General features: G+C 45.9%; 2 long non-coding RNA genes across 2 annotated transcripts; one reads left to right on the forward strand and one right to left on the reverse strand.

Moving 5' to 3' along the window:
* The first annotated feature begins 1,094 nt into the window (after positions 1-1,094).
* On the forward strand, positions 1,095-14,461 carry LOC103690347 (uncharacterized). The gene is made up of 2 exons (XR_015652637.1): positions 1,095-1,178; positions 13,886-14,461. It is a non-coding gene; the product is annotated as an uncharacterized LOC103690347 (long non-coding RNA).
* Positions 5,428-10,512, reverse strand: LOC102552907 (uncharacterized). Its single transcript, XR_015652636.1, has 3 exons — positions 10,365-10,512; positions 10,139-10,282; positions 5,428-7,744 (listed from the first exon to the last, which is right to left on the reverse strand). It is a non-coding gene; the product is annotated as an uncharacterized LOC102552907 (long non-coding RNA).
* Positions 14,462-21,660: the final 7,199 nt, after the last annotated feature.

The raw sequence follows: 21,660 nt of genomic DNA on the forward strand, positions 1-21,660 counted from the left end.
TAAATATCTATTTTCAGCTAAAGGGAAAATAAACAGTGGCTTGGAACATGGCAAGAAGTTCATTCCCACCCCACAGAGGCACAGAGGGGGAAGCCCGGGAGGCAGGGTCTCTAAACAGAAGACTTTTAAAAAACCACCTGATCCTCTTCTTTCGTACTATAAAACATAATGGAGATTTCATCAAGTTGGCAGGAAATCGCGAGCTAATAAAAGAGCCTTGTTACAGAGATAATAAGACAAAGTCATAAAAGACAGACTTGGGCTGAATTCTGGCTCTCAGCCTCGCTCTGCAGCTCCGCAGGGACACGGGGTTCATCAACTGAGTTAATCGTGTGGATGACCACAAATTTGTCCTTTCTTGCCTTTGCTCTTTCTTCACATTCCAAGATATTTTTGCCCAAAGCATGAGCCTCAGATGGCAGACAGGAAGTAGATATGATGCTAGGACGTGTTGTGCCGGCTTCTGTACTTGAGCCACCTGCTGTCCTCCGGACACAAGGAAGAAGACCCAGACAGGGCACCCCATGCTGGGTCCCAATATGCCCTGTCAGCAAACTATCAGCTGTGGGGTTTGCCCTCCTTCCTTCTGGTGTTTTTGAGTGGGCTGTAGGCCTCCTACATCTATTGTGGAGATTGAACCAGCGACATTGAAATTACCCAGAGTTCATCAGAAATGCAGGTTCTCAGGCACTCTCTAGACTTCAATCAGAACCTGTGTCAAAAAAGGTCCCAGGGCTCAAATGATAATAATAATAAAATAATAATAATAATAATAATAATAATAATAATAATAATAATAATCTTCCTGGGTACCCAATGGGGATGTCAGAAAGCCAGTAGCACGCTTCCCCAAAGGGTCCCACAATGCATGCTGCTTCGTTGCACAATTACACAAGCATGCTGCAGTATGGCTGTGTTAATGTTTAATTTAGATTGCTGCCCCATTGATTCCACTGCGGCTCAAGCAAATGAGAGTTAGCCAGATTCATGGTTTTACCACAGCACGGTCCAGTCGTTCTGAGTGTACAAGAATGACCGCATCAGGGATGTGCGCCTAATTAAGCACTTAGTCGATAACCCACTCCCTCTGGGCTGAGGCATTTGCCTCATCCACTGAAGGAACGAGATCAAGCTGGGCAGTGAGCGTGGGTAATCCATGCAAGAAGAACTCCTTTAAGGTGAGGCTGGGTTGATTGGCATTCGGTATTTACAGCAGTGAGAACATGTGGTCCCTCCTCAGATGACTCCAATGTTCCTTTGTAAACGCAAGGTGAGGGCAGAGCCAAATGTACTGGAGATGTGGGGGGTGGGGAACTCGGCAGGGTGAGCATCTTTGCGCCCACCCCCAGCAGCTGGGATACTAGGGATCAGGCTCTGTCTTCGGTATGCACGGGACTCACTGCAGTATGGTTTTTAGGAAGTAATTTAATGTGTCTGTTTTTGGTGAGATAAGATCTCTCTGTTTTATCTCTACGCACAAGACACCTTATTGACTGCGCTGTCTTACGGGGTGGCCCATAATAGCATTGTTAGGGGGAATGTCAGTGAAGGCACTGGAGGGTGGAGAAACAAGAAATCAAATTTCTCACATGACAAAAGCTTGAATCTCTTCTGGGCTTTTGCTTCCACCGAATATGGTGAACGTTCTTTTCAGGCTGATTTCATCAGCCACCAAAATGCGTCTGTTCAGCCAAGCTAACCAGTAGCTATGCGTTTTAACAAATTCCCTACCCATCCCTCTCCTGAGAAGTCTGGACACTGCATACCGCCCCCACTCCCCAACGCTGTACCAGCCTCTTCCCAGAAAAATCATTTTTGTGTGGCAACCCCTGCGCCTAAGACTTTGTGTGGCATTTTTTTTTCATTCAGCCATCTGCTTGTGTAGAGACATCCACGAGTCTTCTTCCTTGGCTGGCATAATTAAGAGATTTCTCTCCTCTCCAGTGTGGTGTTACATTTACAACAATTTACATTCAAGTTACTTTATTCGCTCGCTCTCTTTCCTTTCTCTCTCTCTCTCTCTCTCTCTCTCTCTCTCTCTCTCTCTCTCTCTCTCTCCTTGCCCTTGCCCTCAAGGAATTGTGGGAATTCAAGTTAATAGGCTTTTAATGGTTCTGTGATAACTGTGATTATAAACTGTGAATCCGATCAGGGGAGCGTCCAAGTTCAGCAGGATCTCAGGCAAAGACACCACTGCTGCTTTTGATTCTCAGTGGAGATTAGTTTTGTGTTCAGACACCACTATGCTTAGGAGAAGAGGGGGTGGCGGTGGGGGGAGGCAGGAGAGGGAAAAAAATTAAAGGCGCCTCATTTGCTTTGCGATTGCTTTGATAACAATTTTAAAGCCTTTACACATTCTCTTTTTGATATGTTAGTGGTATTTAGAAACACATCCTGTTGCTAAAAATTAAATTTCAAAAGTCTACATGATTGTATATCCCGCTTCCTTTTGGAGGAGAAGATGCTGGGTTTATTTAAAACACATGCGGCATGTTGGACACACACTGCCTTCAACCTTTCGCTGCCAAATATTTAGAAATAAAATTTTACTGTGTTCTCTGAACATATAATTACCGCTTTGAGGCTAGTTAATGAAAATATACATTTCTTTGAAACATGTTGGTCCTACTAAATGAGTCTGTCCTTGCGGTCCGTGGATGAATCGATTGTGAGCCTCCTTGAAAAAAAAGAGGCGTTGATCATTGCTGCCAGATGCCTCAAGGAAGCCTGCCAAGCTGGGGCTAGAAACACAGCCTTAAGATAGTACCCACGTCATCACACCACCAACCAATTAGGGCCTCGGAGCAAATTAGCTCTCGTTCTCATTGGCCAGAGCAGCTGTGACTTTTGCCTGGACAACCCAGGGAATGTTCCAGCGAGTATCTCCTTTGGCCAGTTATTGCTGATATCTGGAAAGGCCACAAATAGTCAGCTCTCTGTTTAAAAAATAAAATAAAATAAAAATGTCTTGCTAAAGCACTTCAGCTCACTTTCCAGGAAAATCCCTATGGCCTAGAGATCAGGCTGCTGTGAGGGGAAATAATCCTCCTGTTTGGACTAGCTCCAAATGGCAAAGTCTCTAGAGAGATGGGCTTGCTCTCAGAAAGGGGTGTTCTGACCTGTAGCCTCTCCCTAGGGGACTCGGGATGAAAGCTGAGTCATGAGACAAAGATGCATGGCACCAACAGTGTCAGTCATCAGGGGCTCGGGGTGGGGGACAAGGGGGCTGGGGACACCCAAGGATGACCTCTGGCCTCCACATGAATGCACACACACATATGCATGTGCAACATCATCTGCACGCGCACACACACACACACACACATACACACACACACACACACACACACACACAATATACATACAAAAGAGGTGGGAACCAAATTCACCTCAGTGTTCATAGGGGTGCCTAGGACTGGAGAGACGGTTCAATGGATAATAGTGCTTGCTTGGGGTCATATGCATATGAACTTGAGTTTGAATCCCTAGCACCCACATACACAAAAATATGCTGGTCATACATGTCTGAAAGCCCAGCTTTGGAGGGGTTGTATATAGGTAGATCCCTGGGGCTAGCCTGGTTGAAAACATGAGCTTCTGGTTCAATGAGAGACCCTGTCTGAAAGAAACAAGGAAGAGAGGGATATAGGTAGATGTAAGATGTGGGAACCTGTGAGTACACACACTCACACATACACAAACACACACACACACACACACACACACACACACAAAATATTTGGACAAGCGGTGGAAAGGGCCAACTCCTAGAAGACAGGCTCATTTGTAATGAGCAACGAACACTACGCCCGGGAGCCTCATCTCTCAAGGTTGGTGCTTGGCATGTATGTATCTCAGAGCCACTCAGTGTTTAGTGGTGCTGCCAGCCCTGGTACCAGAACTAAGAATTAAGGACAACTGTTGACATCAAAGAGTGATGTGTTAGCAACAGTCTTCCAAAGCTGTAAGAACACCCGTAGTGAATGGTCCAGCAGTTCTGCCTGCACAAATGTACCCTAAGAAAACAGTCATGCGCTTGCACAGACTTTCCCCTACACTCATTATAGTATTTGCTATGGGGTGGGGATGGGCATAAGTTAAATGCAACGGAAAGCAGGGAAGTCAGTCCTGAAGGGTATGGAAGAATGGTACAGAAAAATGTACTTCAAGAGAAAGGTAGATACTTACATGAAGTGGTCTTTTTAAAACAACTATATGCACAGGCTAACAGAAATTACATAAACATTTTATAATTGTTCCTTTTTCCTGCATTGAGTTTTTTTCAAATTTCTATAATTAATATATATTGTCATTTGTGGTCGGAAGCAAAATTTAAGTTTTTTTTTTAAAAGAAAGCACAGCAAAGCCTGTAAGGTATAACTAATGCCTGCAGTCACTTAAGAGCCAGGCAAGAAAGGGACCAAGCTATAATGGGTGTCAGATCAGTGGTAGGGCTATCGCTGATGATATGTGAAGTGTTAAAGAGCCTCTGATCTCAAGAGCTCACAGCCTGAGGGGTGGGTCCACATTTTCATGGAACTATTGTCATTCACTCTTGTGGTCTGCACAGCAGTTCTCCCATCAGCCCCTAATTAAGCTTTGCACTATGGAAAGTGAAATTGCATAAAATGTCCTGTCTGCGGGGGCTTGATACTTGGCCCAGCACCTAACTTGGAAGAGGGAAGCCTTGGATTCTAACAGTGGAGAATAACAGAGCTGGGTTCCAGGAAAAATCCTGATAAGATCTCTAACCAGGAAGCCCAGACCTGCCAGATTCTTTTCATGTGTTCCCCTGAACACAACTGTGAAACTCCAAATTTTCATTTTCAGGCACCAGACCCCTAAAAAGGCAGATGGTGCCAACTCAAGATATGTATGTATACATCTCCCCTCCTGAGCTCTGAAAAGCCCAGAGATCTTTACTCTTTGAGTGTCCAGGAGTGATTGTTATGTAAATAGGCCACCTGGATGATTCCTCCTTAAAGGGGAGGTGCCAGGGACCAGATCTGAATTTAAGAAGGGAATTGTAGAGCTGGAGAGATGAGTGCTCTTCCAGAGGTCCTGAGTTCAAATCCCAGCAACCACATGGTGGCTCACAACCATCTGTAATGGGATCTGATGCCTTCTTCCGGTATGCTTGAAGACAGCTAGCTACAGTGTACTCATATGCATTAAATAAATAAATAAATGAATGAATGAAGGTAATCGTGGGAGTTAGAAGCAGAGGGCTTCAAAGCTGTAGAGAGGCCAAGGCTACAGAGACCACACCTGAGATCATCTTCCTCGTCCTTCCGGCAATAATCCCCACTGTCATTCTGCATTGTCGGGGTGGAGGTACCTGTACTCCCACTCCAACCCATCAGAGCATCATATTGTTCTGGGAAGAATGCAGGGTCTAGAACGAGCACATGAATCAAACCTGGATTTGAGCAGAGTGAGAACCCCTGTCCTCACCGACAGATTTTAATCAGAATTCACAGACTGGTGCTTCTGTTGCCTTCCCACCTTCGAGCCAATGAAGTTTCCTCGTCAAAAGAGAGTGAGGATTCAAAGGGGACTGGGAAAGAAAGGTGAGGCCTCGCTGACGATAAGTAGAGGGAGTCCTGGGGGTACAGGGGCCCCCTCCAGCGTCACAAAGCCCTAATAGGGGCCTGACTGAAGCCATCTAAGCTTAGGGACACTTGTTTCTCCTCCAATGTGACTTCCCCACCATTGTGTCTGTCCACCATTGCTGAGCACAGATCAGCTCTCAGCCTCTCCAGGGCTGGGTGGTGGATCTCAGTCCACAGGGACGATGTGTCCAGAAACCTGAGCTCCTGTGGGAGTGAGCAAGAGGCTTGGGGTTCCAGCTCCTTGGCCCCATTGAGACCTTCTACATATCTGAGTCTAACCCTAGCCTGCATACTCTGACTTGAACTTGATTCAATATACCTGGGGCCTCCGTGACATCTCCTCTTTCCCATTATTTGGGTTTTTCTTCCAGCTGGCACAGATAGGCTCAAATCTCCTCCCCCTGCTCGTCTGGAGACATTTCCCTGGTGTTCACAGCCTATGCTCATTCTTTTACTGTCAGGCCCCACTGAACCCTTTGGCGTGTGAGACCCATGTGCAGTGACAGGTTCTTCAGTTCAGGGTTCCAGTAACAAGCCAAAGATTAAGCTTTGCTGAGCCAGAGTGAAGAGTGAAGTGACATTCACACATCTTTGTGAGCCCTTTGTAATCGGCCCTATACAAGGTCATCCTGGAAAGCCAAGGACAATCCAAATACCTCCCGGCTCTCCTCAGTGATAGACAGAAGCAATGGTGCAAATAATGAAGCCAAATGGTGAGAAATCCAAAAGCCATTTGTATTTGGCCTTAAGAGAAGTTTCTGTGCTTGTTCTGAGCATGGGCGAACCTCCCTGGAAGATCAGTGCGCATACACTGGGAGAGGGCTGAGCAAAGCCCCAGATGCAGGCTGACCTCTGGGAGACATCTCTCAGTCAGCAGCAAGGGCAGCAGATGAAGAGGGCAGTTTTGAAGTTGTAATGGCAATATGGCAGGGTCTAGATTGGATTGAGATGGGAAGACCAACCCTCAAAGTGGGTGGCACCATTCCCTAGGTCCAGGTCCTAGTCTGAATCAAAAGGAGAAAGCACACTAAGTACTAGTGTTCACCTGTTTCCTCACTGTGGACACAATGTGACTAGCTGCCTTCTTCGCCTTCTGTCATTCCTTCCCTGGTGATGAAATCAGTCCTCAAACTATTCCTCAAAGCAATTCCCCCCTTTTGTTGGCTATTTTGTTGCAGCAATTAGAAAAGTAACCAATACATGGGTGGTTCTCCACCACCAGCACCACCTTTCCCTAGTCTTTCTCATCCTCCTTGCTCCTGGTTATAAGACTGAACCCTGCAAATACTGGGGCCCAGGATCCTCTGCCTTTTGGTTTCTAAATAGACTTGAAACCTGGGAGAGAAGAGGCAAAGTGAGAGAAAGGCTAGGATATTTTTTTCTCTACTTCCTGTTTGCTACGATACCATCTTTCTAGCTGTCTCTGTTTTCCTTTACTTCTTCCCTGGTTCTGGTTTTCACTCCGCTCTTGGGCCACTATTCCCTCCCTGTCCTTTAGTCCCAAGAATGGTGACAGAGCCTTACCATGCCCACGGTCTCCTAACCTGCCCATAGCTGTCCGAGTCATCGCTCCGTGAGAACATTTTCATGAAGCCATTTGGTCAAACTCTGTATTCTCCGTCTGCAGCTCCACAGAGTAGGTCTGCAACGGGGGCTGGAGATGTGGGAGTGATGGACAGGTACCTAGGGGCACTGCTCACAGAACAGCCCCTCACTAGCCACCTCTTACCAAAGCAATAGCCTACCTTTGTTGAGGGACCAGCCTGCCTGAATAGCCATACAGGGGCAGTGAAGTTCACCCACCTTGCTCTCAAGCCAGTATTGACCTTGCTGACCAACTCAGTGCCTCCGTGTGGTCATCCTGGATGACACAACTCTGCAGACAACTTCAGTAGGAAACAGTTTCCAGTTTGCAAAGGAGAAACACATTCAAGGGCCTCCTCTTCCATGCTGTTCCCTCAAGACTGGAACTGGGAATTTATCAGCTGCTCCTTTGGTTGATCAGTAGCTCAGCTGTTTTTTGACCCTTAGCCTAGTTTCCGGAATCATGATTCAGGTTCTTCTTGCTCTGTCTGACTCCTACGGGGTCACAGTCTTAGCTGTGCTTTCAGCACGGTCTGATTTTATTCTCTCTGTTGATGGACAAATAAGGTCATTTTTAATTTTTTTTTTTTTTTTTTTTTTTTGGAGCTGAGGACCGAACCCAGGGCCTTGCGCTTGCTAGGCAAGCGCTCTACCACTGAGCTAAATCCCCAACCCCATGTTTTGTTTTTAATACAAGGTCTCACGTATGTATCCCAGGCTGGCCTTCAGTTTACTAGGTTGCTGAGGGTGACCCTGAACTCCTGCTACCACCTCCTAAATACTAGGATTACAGGCATGTGTCAACTAGCTAAACCTGTCATTTCTGGTAGTTCTTAAACCTAGTTATTGTCTAGAATTTTCTATTCCTTTCTTACCATCATCTCTCCAGTTCCACATAACAAAGACATAAGTCAATCTCATGCAACCTGCCTCCCCAACTCCCCAAGTCCTGCCATATCTTGGAAGTCACCTGTTAGTCAGCTCAATGACTAACATGCATCCCTGGGTCCACACTGCCTCCCATTCAAGTCACTATTCACCCCGTGGTCTCTGCTGATGCTTCCATATCTCTTCAGTGGCCTCAGTGACACTGAGTAGTAGACACAGTCCTTAATGTAGAGCATGGCCCATGTCACCTCACACCATCAACCCTTGTACTCTTTGCTTCTTCCCCTCACCATGCTGTCTGCCACCACACAGCTGCTGCACAGTTCTCTGCTGGTCCCCAAAGCCCGCAGCACTCCCAAAGCTCCACTCCCAGTCATCCCTCAGATACCACAGATCAATTCTACTCCTCTGGACTAGGTCAGGTCCCCAGGTAAGTAGAGAAACTAGAACCTCCCTGTAGGACACCCATCATAGTTTGTAAGGAGACACGCACCCTCACCCCCAACCCCAGACAGTGATTTCTGTAAAGCAAGGACCATCCTTGGATTGGTGGCTACCATCACATCTCAGTGGCATGGTGTGTGGCAGCTTCTCAGTAGTTCTGAGTGAGTAATGCATTGTCCGTTGATAAAATGCCAGTGAGGCCCTTTAGTCAGCTACTCTGGAAGCTGGGGGAAAAGACCACAGGTCTAGCTTGGGTAACACAGTGAGTTCAAGTGACTTAGCAAGACCTTGTCTTGGGGTTAGAAAAGAAGAGAAATGGAGCCAGGTCCCTGACACAGTGGTAGAAGATCTGCCTAACTTGTGCAAGGTCCTGGGTCCCATCACCAGCATGAGTAAAACAGATACCTCAGAGAAAACTCATGTAAGCTAGCCATGCTATTTTCTCCTCACTCCTTAAGAAAGTTCTCCAAAATGGGAGTTCTCAAAGGTGTAGCCCAGTGGTTCTCAACCTCCCTAATGCTTTGACCCTTTAATACACTTCTCATGTTGTGGTGTCCCCCAACCGTAAAATTGTTCTCATTGCTACTTCATAACTGTTGTTTTGCTACTGTTATGAGTCATAATATACATATCTAATATGCAGGATATCTGATATGCGACCCCTATGAAGGGTTGAGACTCACAGGTTGAGAACTGCTGTTGTAGACCAACAAGAACTAAGTGAAGCAAGAGAAGCAGCAGCCATATGGCAAAGGGCAGTGGCTACATAAACCACAGGAGGTGTGTGGTAGGGGGTTGAGGGGGCAGCCCAGAAGGGTCAAGGAGCGAATGACAATCTACTACAGTGTGGCTAAGCACAGCTTCTACCCCTCTGCAGGAGAGCCAAAGACAGTGGGGGGGGGGGTCTCAAAGCTACCTCTGGGCCAGCATACTGCTTCTGTATGGGGAAGATGAGGCCTAGTACTCTGGCATGCCAACGCTGATGACTGCATATTGGCATGCACACTTGGAAGAACCAAGCTCTGGGCAGAACACTTTTCAGTCAACATATGTGCCTTGAGAGCCACACTCAACCCAGGGTCAGAGAAAGAATAAAAACACAGAACGAAGGTGATTTGAGACCATTGGGGGAAGTTCAAATTATGGAATCTATGTTGGGCTCTACTACGTCTGTTTCAGAGTCTGACTGTGGTGATAACATTGTCTAAACCTAAGTGAATGTCATTGTTCTTCAATGGCCATGCAGAAGTGTTCAGGATGGAGGCATGGTGATATGTGCTACTTTCAAATGCTCAACAAACAGGCTTAATAGATATGGGAGAGAGTGTATTCATAGACAGTGGGCTGGCTAGTTTTCTGCCGGCTTGACACAAGCTCAGGTCATCTGGAAAGAGGGAACCCTAATAGAGAAAATGCCTCTGGGCAAGCCTGTTAGGCATGGGTTTTGTTTTGTTTTGTTTCAATTAATGGTTGATGTAGGAGGACCCAGCCCACCGTGAGCAGATTGACCCTTGGGCAGGCAGTCCTGGGGTACATAAGGAAGAAGTCTAAGCAAACAGTCTGGAAATGGGTGTTTTGATGTCTCAATTATGTTAAATGTATTTACTTACTATTTTGGAGATTCCTCCGTGGTTTCTTCTTCAGCTCCTGCCTTGATCTCCCTTGATATGGGCCGTAAGCTGTAAAAATGAAGTAAACCCCTTCTTCCTCTTAGCTGCTCTGGGTCAGTGTTTATCACAGCAACTGAAAGCAAACTAAGACAGACAGAAAGCTGTCTGTCAGATGCAAAGAAATAAGCAGAAAAAGGAGAGGAAAACAGAGAGAGGGTGCACCTACCATGATGGTCACAGTAAAATGATCATGTGTGTGGTTTTCAGGTACCCATTATTCTTGCCTTAGGGTTTTTCTTGTAGATTGGTTATATCACAAAATAAAACCAGAAACAGGAGTTCTGTAAGATTCCTCAGCAGAGACACAGAGAACTAAAAATAAGAGCTGGAGGGGCGGGGGGCGTGGCTTGATGGATGGGGTGTGATTTGGAGAATGGGGGTGTGGCTCCGAGGCAGAACAAGAGTTCTTGCAGTGTGCCTGTGAAGTTCAGTCTTTAGTATTGCCCAAAGAAAAAAGAAAATCAAGAAAAATATTTCCTTGCAGTATTCTAAATAAAGTGATTTGTTCACTCAGAGTTCTATTCTCAGCTGTACAGTCTCCAAAATAGTAAGTAAATACATTTAACATAATTGAGACATCAAAATACTCATTTCCAGTAATCTTTTCTTAAGAAAGCCATTGAATGTGTTTTAAGCAACAAAGAAGTGATGTGGTGAACAACATCCAAAAGAAAGGAAGTCTTGGACTCCTGAGATGACTCAGTGGTTAAGAGTACCTGTCACTCTTGCAAAGGATTCAGGTCCAGCCCCCAGGACCCACATGCTGATTGGCAACTATATGTAACTCCAGTTCTAGAGGACCTAATGCCCTCTTCTGACCCCCATGGACACCGGGTGTTCATGTAGTATACGTACATATATACAGGCAAAAAATACACATAAAATAAAATAAATGTAAAAGAACAAATTTAGGGGGACATCTGGTAGAACAGAGAAGAGGCTGCGAGCCATACAGGGGAGCACCCACTGAAGCAGTAAGGGTGCATGACAGAATTCTGGGAGGGAGGTGGAGGAAACAAGACAATTCGAGAAGAGGAAAAGAGAAGCACCTTGTCTGGTTGACCTGAACTTGTTATTCTTAAACATGTAGCTAAATGTTGAGAGGCAAAAGACCGATGATACCCAGAGCCATCACATGAAAACTGATGCTGGAAAACTCCATCAAAATGGGGGATGGTTAAGAATTTTTTTGTTATCATAATAAACCATGTTTGGTACCAATGGTGGGTTGGGATTGGGCTGTGGGTAAAAGAAAAGATGTTGGCCAGAGTCACGTTCTTGCCTGACTAATATACCATGTCTAGACGTCAAGAGACAGTATTAAAAAAAAACTGTACAGATAAATCAAGAAATATCTTGCTGGGGAATGGTCCTTGGGAGGCAGAGGCAGGCAGATCTCTGTGAGTTCAAAGCCAGCCTGGTCTACCAAGTAAGTTCCAGGACAGCCAGGGCCACACAGAGAAGCCCTGCTCAACACCCCCACCACCACCACCAAAGAAAAAAAATGTGTGCTCAAAGGAAGGGAAAGCAGGCATCTATGTCAATGTGAGCATCTTCACAGGAGTCACAGAGTCCAAGTGTCAACTGGCAAGCAAATGGGTCCCCGAAATATGGTACATCTGCATGATGGAGTAATATTGAGCCTCATAAAGGGATGGGGAGCAGAAAAGAGGTCAGTAAAAGGCTGTGCAAGCATGGGCACCTACATGAAAAGCTGAGCACAGCAGCATATGTCTCTAACCCCGGTGCTAGTCAGGGGGAGATGGCTGGACCCTGGGAACTCATCAGGTTAGCTAAAACAGCAAGCTCCAGGTTCAGTGGATCTTTATCTCAGAAAATAAAGCCAAGAGTAATTAAGGTATTGGCCTTTGGGGGAGAGAGAGAGAGAGAGAGAGAGAGAGAGAGAGAGAGAGAGAGAGAGAGAGAGAGAAACACCCTAAGTGAAATAAACCAGTCATCAGAGGACATAGAATGTCGAGTTCCACTTCCCATGGGTCTCTGGTGTAGCCAAATCCAGAGAGACAGAAAGCAGAATTGGGAGTGGGATAGGGGAGCCGGAGAATTCATGTTTCGTGGGCAGAATTTTGGCTTGGGAAGATGAGAAAGTTCTAGAAATGGATGACAGCAGATCATTTCATGACGTTGTGGATGTACTTAATGCTGCTAAATTATCCACTAAAAATGACTAAGATGGCTTGAATGGCTTTTAAAAACAGGATGACATTTAAAAGCTGTGAGAGCAACTGGCGGGAGAAACACAGTGTCTGTGGTTCTGTAAGAGTTCCCCCTTTATATTAGCAGGACCTCTCAATTCAGCCAGAGCTCCCCATTTAAGCTAGTCTAGTAAGGACCTGGGATTGCAGGTGAGCCGCCATGCTGCCTGGCATTTCCCTGTGTGGTTAGGATGGGAGAGTGGGGGTGGGTGGTTGTGAACCCTCTGATCCTTAGACTTACAGAGCAAGCACTTTATTCACTGACCATTTCCAGCCCTATTTTACTTTTCATTTTATTTTATTTTATTTGTTGTTGGTTTTTGTTGTTTTTGTTTTTTGTTTTTATTTTTGTTCTTTTGAGACAGGGCTCTTTCTACATAACCCTGTCTATCCTAGAATTCACTCTGTAGACCAGGCTGGGCTCAAACTCAGAGATCTGCCTGCCTCTTGCCTCCCCAGTGCTAGGTTTAAAGCCATGTGCCCCCACACCTGGCTATTTTACTTTTTAAAATACTGTGTTGGAGCTGGGAGAGGGGTCAGTGGATAGGAGTGCTTGCTACACAAGCACCTGAGCCTGAGCCTGAGTTCAGATCCCAGCACACACGTAAAGTCAGCTATAATGGTGCGTGCCTGCAGCACCAGGGGCCTTGGAAGCAAAGTCAAAAGAATGGCTGGGGCTTGTCAGCTGCAGGCCTAACTCTGGATCAAACAGCGGGATAAAATGGAGGATGAGAGAGTAGAACTCCTGGTATTCTCTTCTAGCTCTTGCACACATGTATACACGGGCGTATATAGCATGTACGCATGCACGTGTGCACCCGCACACACACACACACACACACACACACACCAGAGTAGCACTAACATTTACACAGCACTTGCTATGTGCCCACCATGCTCGCAATGCATTACGTATGTGCTCATTTATTCGTTAACACCATGAGCAGAGTTGTCCCTGTGCTTAGTCATCCTGTGTTGCCACAGGTCACACAAATAAATGACTGCATTGAAAGTAAACAATATAAGCCAGGCAGTGGCGGTACAGGCCTTTAATCCTAGCAAGGGGGTGGGGTGGGGGTAAGGAACAGGAGAATCATTGAGTTTGAGGCCAGCCTGGTCTACAGAGTGAGTTCTAGGACAGTCAGGACTATCTAAAGAAACTCTGTCTCAAAAAAACAGACAGGTGAAATTTTAAAAAATCATAATAAAAATAAAAAGTAAAAAGAAGGCAAACAATTGACTTAAAAATGGGCTGCACTGAGCATCCTTGTGCGCATGCTCTGTGTGAGGCCATCACCTCATGTAAAGATAAAGTCTGACATTCACTTCATCGTTCCAGCATGAAAGCTAATACTCTAACACATCATGGACTTGAAGCACAGGAGAAAATATGTTTTCTACATATGCCTAATTTTAGCAGGTCCTCTGGTTTTTCTAGCCCGCCCTGATTTCTCCTCTCTTTTCCCCTGTGCAGTGACCCATAGAACCGGACTTGCGGACTGCGGGTGAGGACGAGGGTGAGGACGCGGGTGAGGACATTCTTTAGAGAAATCTCAGTCTGCAGCTGAGAAGACACATTGAAATCGCGGCAGTAGTGCAGATCCTGGCTTTAAATCACATTGCACCCCCTACTGGAACAGGCAGTGCTGTAAACCTCAGATGTCAGAAGCATTTCTGAAAATCTAGAATTATATTTCGTTATCGGCGGGAGAGCAGACCTTTTGACTCGTGGAAAATGCCCAACACTGAGTTACTTCGGGGACTGCTCTGTAAAACAAAGTCTCTTTAGAAGCCAAACTTAATCATGCAGTTAAATTAGCACACTCTATGACTGTTTATAAAAATAAAATGATTAAGCCCGAATACGCCAACCGAAGTGATAAAAATGTAAATGAGGAGGAACACGGGAATCAATACACATTATCAGTTGCTAAATCACTATTTAAAAACGGGATTCAAGCAGACAACTGGAAAATGACAGGAAGCATAAGCACGCGGGGTAATAAACAGAACAGAACCCGACATTAATTAAAGAACTCACCCAGTGAAATGTGGTCGTGTTTATATCCAAAGTAATAACCATTGTCACAGCTTAATTACAGCCTGAACGTCAAGGCACCAAGTATTCCTGTTTAGGCTTTTTGACGTTTTAAAGGACACTTGAACAAAAATTCTTCATTTTTTACAATGAAGTGTTCCAAGCAACAATTTTTTGAATATGTAGCAACATTTGTTATTGTACAACTGACAGGGATTTTACTTTAAATTACAGCTACAGTTTCTACTCTTCTAGATGAAAGTACTTTAGAATAGAAGCCTAAGTACATTACATTTTAATTTCTTGAAACCTATTACGCCATTTCACTTATTTTATGGGTATTTTGTTTGAAATTGATTTTATTTTTATATGTCAACTAAATTAGATGTCAACTAAATTAACTGGAGCATAAAATATGCTAGGGAGATATATTTACAAACATACACAGCAAAATAGTGCTCAGATTGCAAGATTCTGACTTAACTGACAGGCATGAAAGACCTCGCAGTGGTGGCCAAATCCGTCCACAGACCTCTCTGTATTTACATGAAAGCAATACCTGTCTGTATTTGCTTTGTCTGAGGCACTTGGTTACAATGACACAAGGCGACTGAGACGTCTTCCATTTCATTAGTGTATGCATACATACATGTGTTCACGTGCACAGTGAACATGTGTGTGTGTATGTCTGTGTGTATGATATGTGGTGTGTACGGTGTATTTGTGTGTGTGTATGGGTGTGTATGTGTGTGTGTGTGTGTGTGTATGTGTGGAGAGGTATGTGTGTAGAATATGGCGTGTGTGTGAGGGGATAGTATGGTGTTTATGTGTGGTGTGTGTGTGTAATATGTAATGTGAGGTTACGGTGTGTGTGTGTATATGTGTGTGTGTGTGTGTGTGTGTGTAATATGTAATGTGAGGTTAGGGTGTGTGTGTGTGTGTGTGCGTGTGTGTGTGCCTGTGTGTGTGCGTGCGCGCGCATGCACCAGAAGACAACCTCAGGAATCATTCTGCCTTCTGTTTTGTTTTTGAGGCATGGACTCTCATTGAATGTTATACTAAGCAAGTAATCTAAGCTGGCTGGCCAGTGAGCCCCAAGGATTCACCTGTCTCCTTTGTGCTAGGATTACAAGATCACCACCATGCTTGTTTACACACACACGAGTTCTGGGATCAACTCAGGTTTTGTACTTTCAAAATAAATAAATACTTTAGGCCGCGGTGGCAGTGTACACCTTTAATTCCAGCCCTTGGGAGACAGAGACAGTTAGTTTTCTGTTAGTTCAAGGCTAGCCTGGGCTACATAGAGAAACCCAGTCTCAAACAAATAATAATAAAGCCCTTTACCATCTGAGCTATCTCTCTGACACCTCCATTCTCATTTTAGTTCACTGCTCACGTGACTCCTTTTGAAATCTGTTGCCTGGGAGAGCTGGGATTGCTCCACTCTGTCAGTGAGTAGGAGAGCTTGCCCCAGTAGCACCCCTGCCTCTCCTCCCACACAGACCAGACTCCCAACTACTATACCTCACCTTCCTTTCACAACGGGGCTGGTATATCCCCTGCCTCCTTCTACCTGCTTAAAGTTTCCAAAGCCATAACGAGTGGTGTCCCCAAATGGTAGCCTGCCACTGCCTCACCCTGAGCCTGCTCAGGCCCCCTGCTTTATGCACCTCATTCTGACCAGGCATCCTTACTGCTCATTTTTCCACACTTCAGATCCAATGGATCCCCCAAACCCTAGTCATATGCCGCTCCTCTCCTCTCCCCATCCTTTTATGCCCCTCTGGTCTTGAGAAGGATTGTGTCAAGCCAGGGCTGCTCCACTGGTTGGACTAGCCTCATCTACCATGGCCATGAAGACCCTTGCTGGAAGCTTCTCACACAGAGGACATGGGTTTCTTAACCCTGCCACAGAGGTCTTTGCTGGCCTTCCTCTGCCTGCCTGTCCACTCCCTCACAGCCTACTCTGCTACTTGCATTCCAGCCTCACTTGTGGCCCTTCGCCCAGGGATGCCCCATTCAGCTTCTGGGACTTTGCTGAACACCCCCGAATACCCCACGCCCCATGCCTAGACTTCTCACTGTGTCCTCCTTCCTACCCCTGGTTGCATAACAACCTCCTTCCGACTGGGTCTTAGTCAGAGATCCTTAGTTAAAAGTTTTCTAGATAGTCTCACTGCCCTTTGGGTTTCCGATGCACATGCTGGTCCCAGAACCCAGTCTAAATGCACATTGGAAATATAAAATGATCACCTCTAGCCAGGGCCCAAAGGCCACTTGCCTGGGTTCCTATTCTTGCTCACGGGGAACCCAGAGGTAAAGATGGATTACCTCACCTGTAGTTCCAGAAATCCTTACTTCACAGCTGAAGTCTGGTTCCAGACCCTGTCTCTCGGGACACTTGGTGTATATCCCTGTGATGGTTGCTAATCTTGGTTGTCAACTTGACTACATCTGGAATCAACTAAAAGCAGCTGGGCATGCCTATAAGGGATTTTCTTAACTGGATCTTTTGAGGAGAGAAGACTCACCCTAAACCTGGGCCACAGTTATGGTGGCGGCCCACATAAAAGGACATGGAAGAAGGAAGCTTTTGCCTTTTGCTAACAGGCCCTAGATCTTACTGACAAGCTCATCCATCCTGATGCTGAGGCATTCCTTCATTAGAACGTACTTTTGGGGATTCCGACATAGGGCTTGTGAACTGAACAATCACAGACTCTCACTCTTTCTGTTGGGAGGCAGCCATTGCTAGATTAGCTGGACCACAGCCTGTGAGCCACTGAATAAACAGCCTTTTAATATACAGATTCATTCTATCCATTCTGATCCACTGAAGAACAATCGCCTACCTAGGGAGCAGCCCAGGGAGAATAAATGAGAGATTTTAGTCAGTAGTTCCTCAGGAGTGGCTGTTAGGAAGATGTATTTATCAAGGGGGGAAGTTGGTTTTTTAAGAACCTACACAATCTTAGGGAGCTCTGATAGTAGAGCATATGCTGTGTGAACCTCTGTGTGAAAGCATCCTCAAGCTTCGTGTTGGTTTCACAAAGTTTGTGTATCTGAAAAATAAGTTTTTATTGGTTTTTGGATATCAGGATTATCTCCTGGGGGTATGGTCAAGTAGAGTGAGGCGCATAGGCTGCCTTCTAGCAGTATCCTCTGGGCCGCTGTGAATCAAAGTTCAAAGAAGAGTTGACACTTTGCATTGACAAAGGTGAAACTATGACTGTTCTGGGGCTGTGGCAAAGGCTCAGCAGTTAAGAGAGCTGAGTCCTGATCCCCAGGACCCCACAGGGGATGCGGGGGTGGGGGGCTCACAACCACTTATAACTAACTCCAACCACAGGGAATCCCACAGCCTTTTTAGCTTCTGTAGACCACACACGTACACTAGATAGATAGATAGATAGATAGATAGATAGATAGATAGATAGATAGATAGATAGATAGATGGATGGACGGACGGACAGACAGACAGATAGATAGATGAACAGACATATCAATGACTAAATATGTTGTCCAAACTCATTGATAAACACAATGAATGGGATCAGTGAAGGAATATGAAACCCTGGACTCATCCCATACTGAAGACACATGATCCAGAATCATCAGCCTAGTCTCATAGACTAAGGAACATGCTCTTAGGACAACAGATCCCCCCACCCCTCACAATCTGCTCATGTTGAGGGTTCTTCAATAAATGTGTGCCCCCATCTCTAATGAAATCTTGTTCCTCTGAGGAAGCAAGTCAGTGTTCTGTTTCACTTACAAAGAGAAAGTGTTCTGCCCAAACTTGGCAATTTACAAAAAGGGAAAGCAAGGAGCTGGTGGAAGGGCTCAGGGGCTAAGAACACTGGCTGCTCTTCTAGAGGACCCAGTTTCAATTCCCAGTACTCACGTGGCAGCTCATAACTGTTTATAACGTTAATCCCAGGGATCCAACACCCTCTTCCAGTCTCCATATATGAAACTGTAGTGTACATTCATACCTGCAGGCAAAACACCTATACACAGAAAATAAAAATAAATGCATCTTTAAGAAGAAAGAGGATTGTAAAAGAATAAGAATTATCTTATTACTGAGCTAGAAAGAACTCTGAGGTATAGAACCTAACTATCTGCCTCCTGCCAGGACCCCTGTGCTGTGTGTTCTAGATACCTAGGTGACTCCCCTGTCCTCTGTGGCCACTCCCACCTCCAACATCACTGTTATTGCCCCACCCAGAGCCTGTCGGTCCCTCCCCAAGCCTCTCGCCCATCAGCCTTCCTAGCCAAATTTCTGTGCTGTGCTCATCATACCTTGTACCTTCCCGCTGTCAGTAACTGCTTTTCTGCCTCTTGTGCATGGATACCCACTACTGCCCTTATCCAGGACCTTGAACCAAAGCACGGACCTCAGATGTTAGGAGCCATGTCTTCCACTCAGAGCTACATGCAAGATAGAAGAACTCATTGACATGAACTAAGTTCATCATACCTCATGGTGCTAGTCAACCCCAACCCTTCTCTCAAAGCTGCTCAGGCTCAGGGCTGTCTTTACACACAGGTTTTCTAGGGCAACCCAAGACTCACTGATGACAGTGATTGACAGAACGGAAAAGCACGTCAGGAAGAAATGCATCTGGGAGGACAGAATCAACGCAATTGAGGGAGAAGAACCACCTTTCCGTAGTCTCCTAGAGGAGGAAGGAAGGTGGGGACACGGACGTGGATGGCCCATGTGAGGATAATTGAGGAAGCAGGTGAAGGTGATTGGGTGCATGATTGGGACTGGTTTTCTGTCTTCTCTCCTGAAGTTTGCGTTTGGAATGTGTTTGTGATGAAAAGATTTTAAGATGAAGGAGAAGTAAGGGAAGCCGAAATGCAGACCAAGAGGCTGTCAGGCAGAGGTGTGGGAGAAGGCCCCCAGGGTGGGTTTCTCTTCCGTTGGGCTCCCTGGCTTTCTGAGGCAGCACTCCCGCCCTCCAAACGCTCCACCGATACCACTGACAGATGCAGACTTCCATGTTTGGTGTTGCTACCTCAGACACTGCCTCAGGCTGCTCCATATCCTAGACCATTACCAAAGGGGAACCAAAGCCTTTGGGTTGGAGACTGTACCTCCTGTTGACCTAGCTGGTACCTCCCCTTACAATAAGACAAAGAATATCCCCCTAATGTCCCTTAAGTCACACTGATCAGGGCCTTGGCCTCCTTAAAGAAGAGTATGTTCAGGTCATGGACCCATCTTGGTAGAAATTTCTCTACTCTGGACACAGTCCTGGAGAGTGTAGAGCAGTTTAGATGGACAGACACCTAGAATAGTTACATTCTAAATGATGCCTTAGGGAGTCCTCCCTGATTTCGGGTGCTTCTCCTTTAAGTCACAGTGACAGGTGGTAAAATCTAATACGCTTTTTGCAGCCAAGTGTCCACACAAAGCACAGCTCTCTCCTGAAAGGGAAAAAGAGGCAGTTTATTCTGTGTCCGATATGAGTGAACATGTCCCAGCAATGGGGATTCAGGCTGCCCTAATAACATGTCCCTGTGTGGAACCCGTTACCTGAACTCCTGTTATCATAGAACGAATGACGTGAATCAAGGCATCTGCAGAAAATAATGGTGAGAGCATGGACTAATCAGGTCACAGCAAAGCAGGGAAAACTGATGTAGGTTTCCATGCTGTCATGTGATAATCTTAATTTTTTTAGTTAGTAGAAGTTAGTACACTGTTGATATATTCCAAAAGCTTTACCTGACTGTCAAAAGGACTTTAGGTCAGACATAGAGCTGGGTAATGGTTGGCTGCTCAAGGGACTAAAGATAACCCAAGATAATTGGGCTCTGGAACTGCAACATTTCAGCTATTCATAAGCAAGAAAACTCTAACCAGGCAGCCATGTGAAATCTTCAGCAGAGATGTGCCCCTCCTCCCAAGGAACATCCCACAAAATCTACAGAATACCATGTTGATTGAATACTCAAATACTCAGGTCTTCCTGGAACATTTTATCACACATTTGGCTCAACAAGCTAATAGACACGCAAGCCTGAGACAGCCCTAGTAAAGAACAAAAGTCAGTCTCTCTATCTGTGTGTGTGTCTGTGTGTGTGTTGGGGGGGTATGTCTGTGTCTGTGTCTGTGTCTGTATCTGTGTGGGGGTGTGTGTCTGTGTGGGTGTGTGTGTCTGTGTCTGTCTGTGCGTGTGTCTGTGTGTGTGTCTGTGTCTCTGTGTGTCTGTGCGTCTGTGTGTGTGTGTGTCTGTGTCTCTGTGTGTGTCTGTGTCTCTGTGTGTGTCTGTGTCTCTGTGTGTCTGTGTCTGTGTTCGGTGTGTGTGTCTGTGTCTGTCTGTGCGTGTGTCTGTGTGTGTGTCTGTGTCTCTGTGTGTCTGTGTGTCTGTGTGTGTGTGTCTGTGTCTCTGTGTGTGTCTGTGTCTCTGTGTGTGTCTGTGTTCGGTGTGTGTCTGTGTCTGTGTGTGTGTCTGTGTCTCTGTGTGTGTCTGTGTCTCTGTGTGTGTCTGTGTCTGTGTTCGGTGTGTGTGTCTGTGTGTGTCTGTGTGTGTGTCTGTGTGTGTGTCTGTGTCTCTGTGTGTCTGTGTGTCTGTGTGTGTGTGTCTGTGTCTGTGTGTGTGTCTGTGTCTCTGTGTGTGTCTGTGTCTCTGTGTGTCTGTGTCTGTGTTCGGTGTGTGTGTCTGTGTGTGTGTCTGTGTGTCTGTGTCTGTGTGTCTGTGTGTGTGTTCGTGTGTGTGTGTGTGTCTGTGTGTGTCTGTGTGTGTCTGTGTGTGTCTGTGTGTGTCTGTGTGTGTATGTCTGTGTGTGTGTATGTGTGTGTATGTCTATGTGTGTGTCTGTGTGTGTGTGTGTCTGTGTCTGTGTGTCTGTGTGGGTGTATGTGTCTGTGTCTGTGTGTGTCTGTGTGTCTGTGTGTGTGTCTGTGTGTCTGTGTGTGTGTCTGTGTGTGTCTGTGTCTGTGTGTCTGTGTGGGTGTATGTGTCTGTGTCTGTGTGTGTGTCTGTGTGTCTGTGTGTGTGTCTGTGTGTGTGTCTGTGTCTGTGTGTGTGTGTGTGTCTGTGTGTGTGTGTGTGTGTGTGTGTGTGTGTGAGTTTAGTATGTATCTTACCTACCTCCTGTTAAAGGGAGGCCATTTGTAATGTAGATGAGGTCAGTGCTCCTCTCCCAGTGTTGACAGACAAGGGGAAGATTCCAGGGAGAAATGCCACAGC

Source organism: Rattus norvegicus, chromosome 1 (genome assembly GCF_021556685.1).
Source record: "Rattus norvegicus strain SHRSP/BbbUtx chromosome 1, alternate assembly SHRSP_T2T, whole genome shotgun sequence".
NCBI classification, from domain to species: Eukaryota; Metazoa; Chordata; class Mammalia; order Rodentia; family Muridae; genus Rattus; species Rattus norvegicus.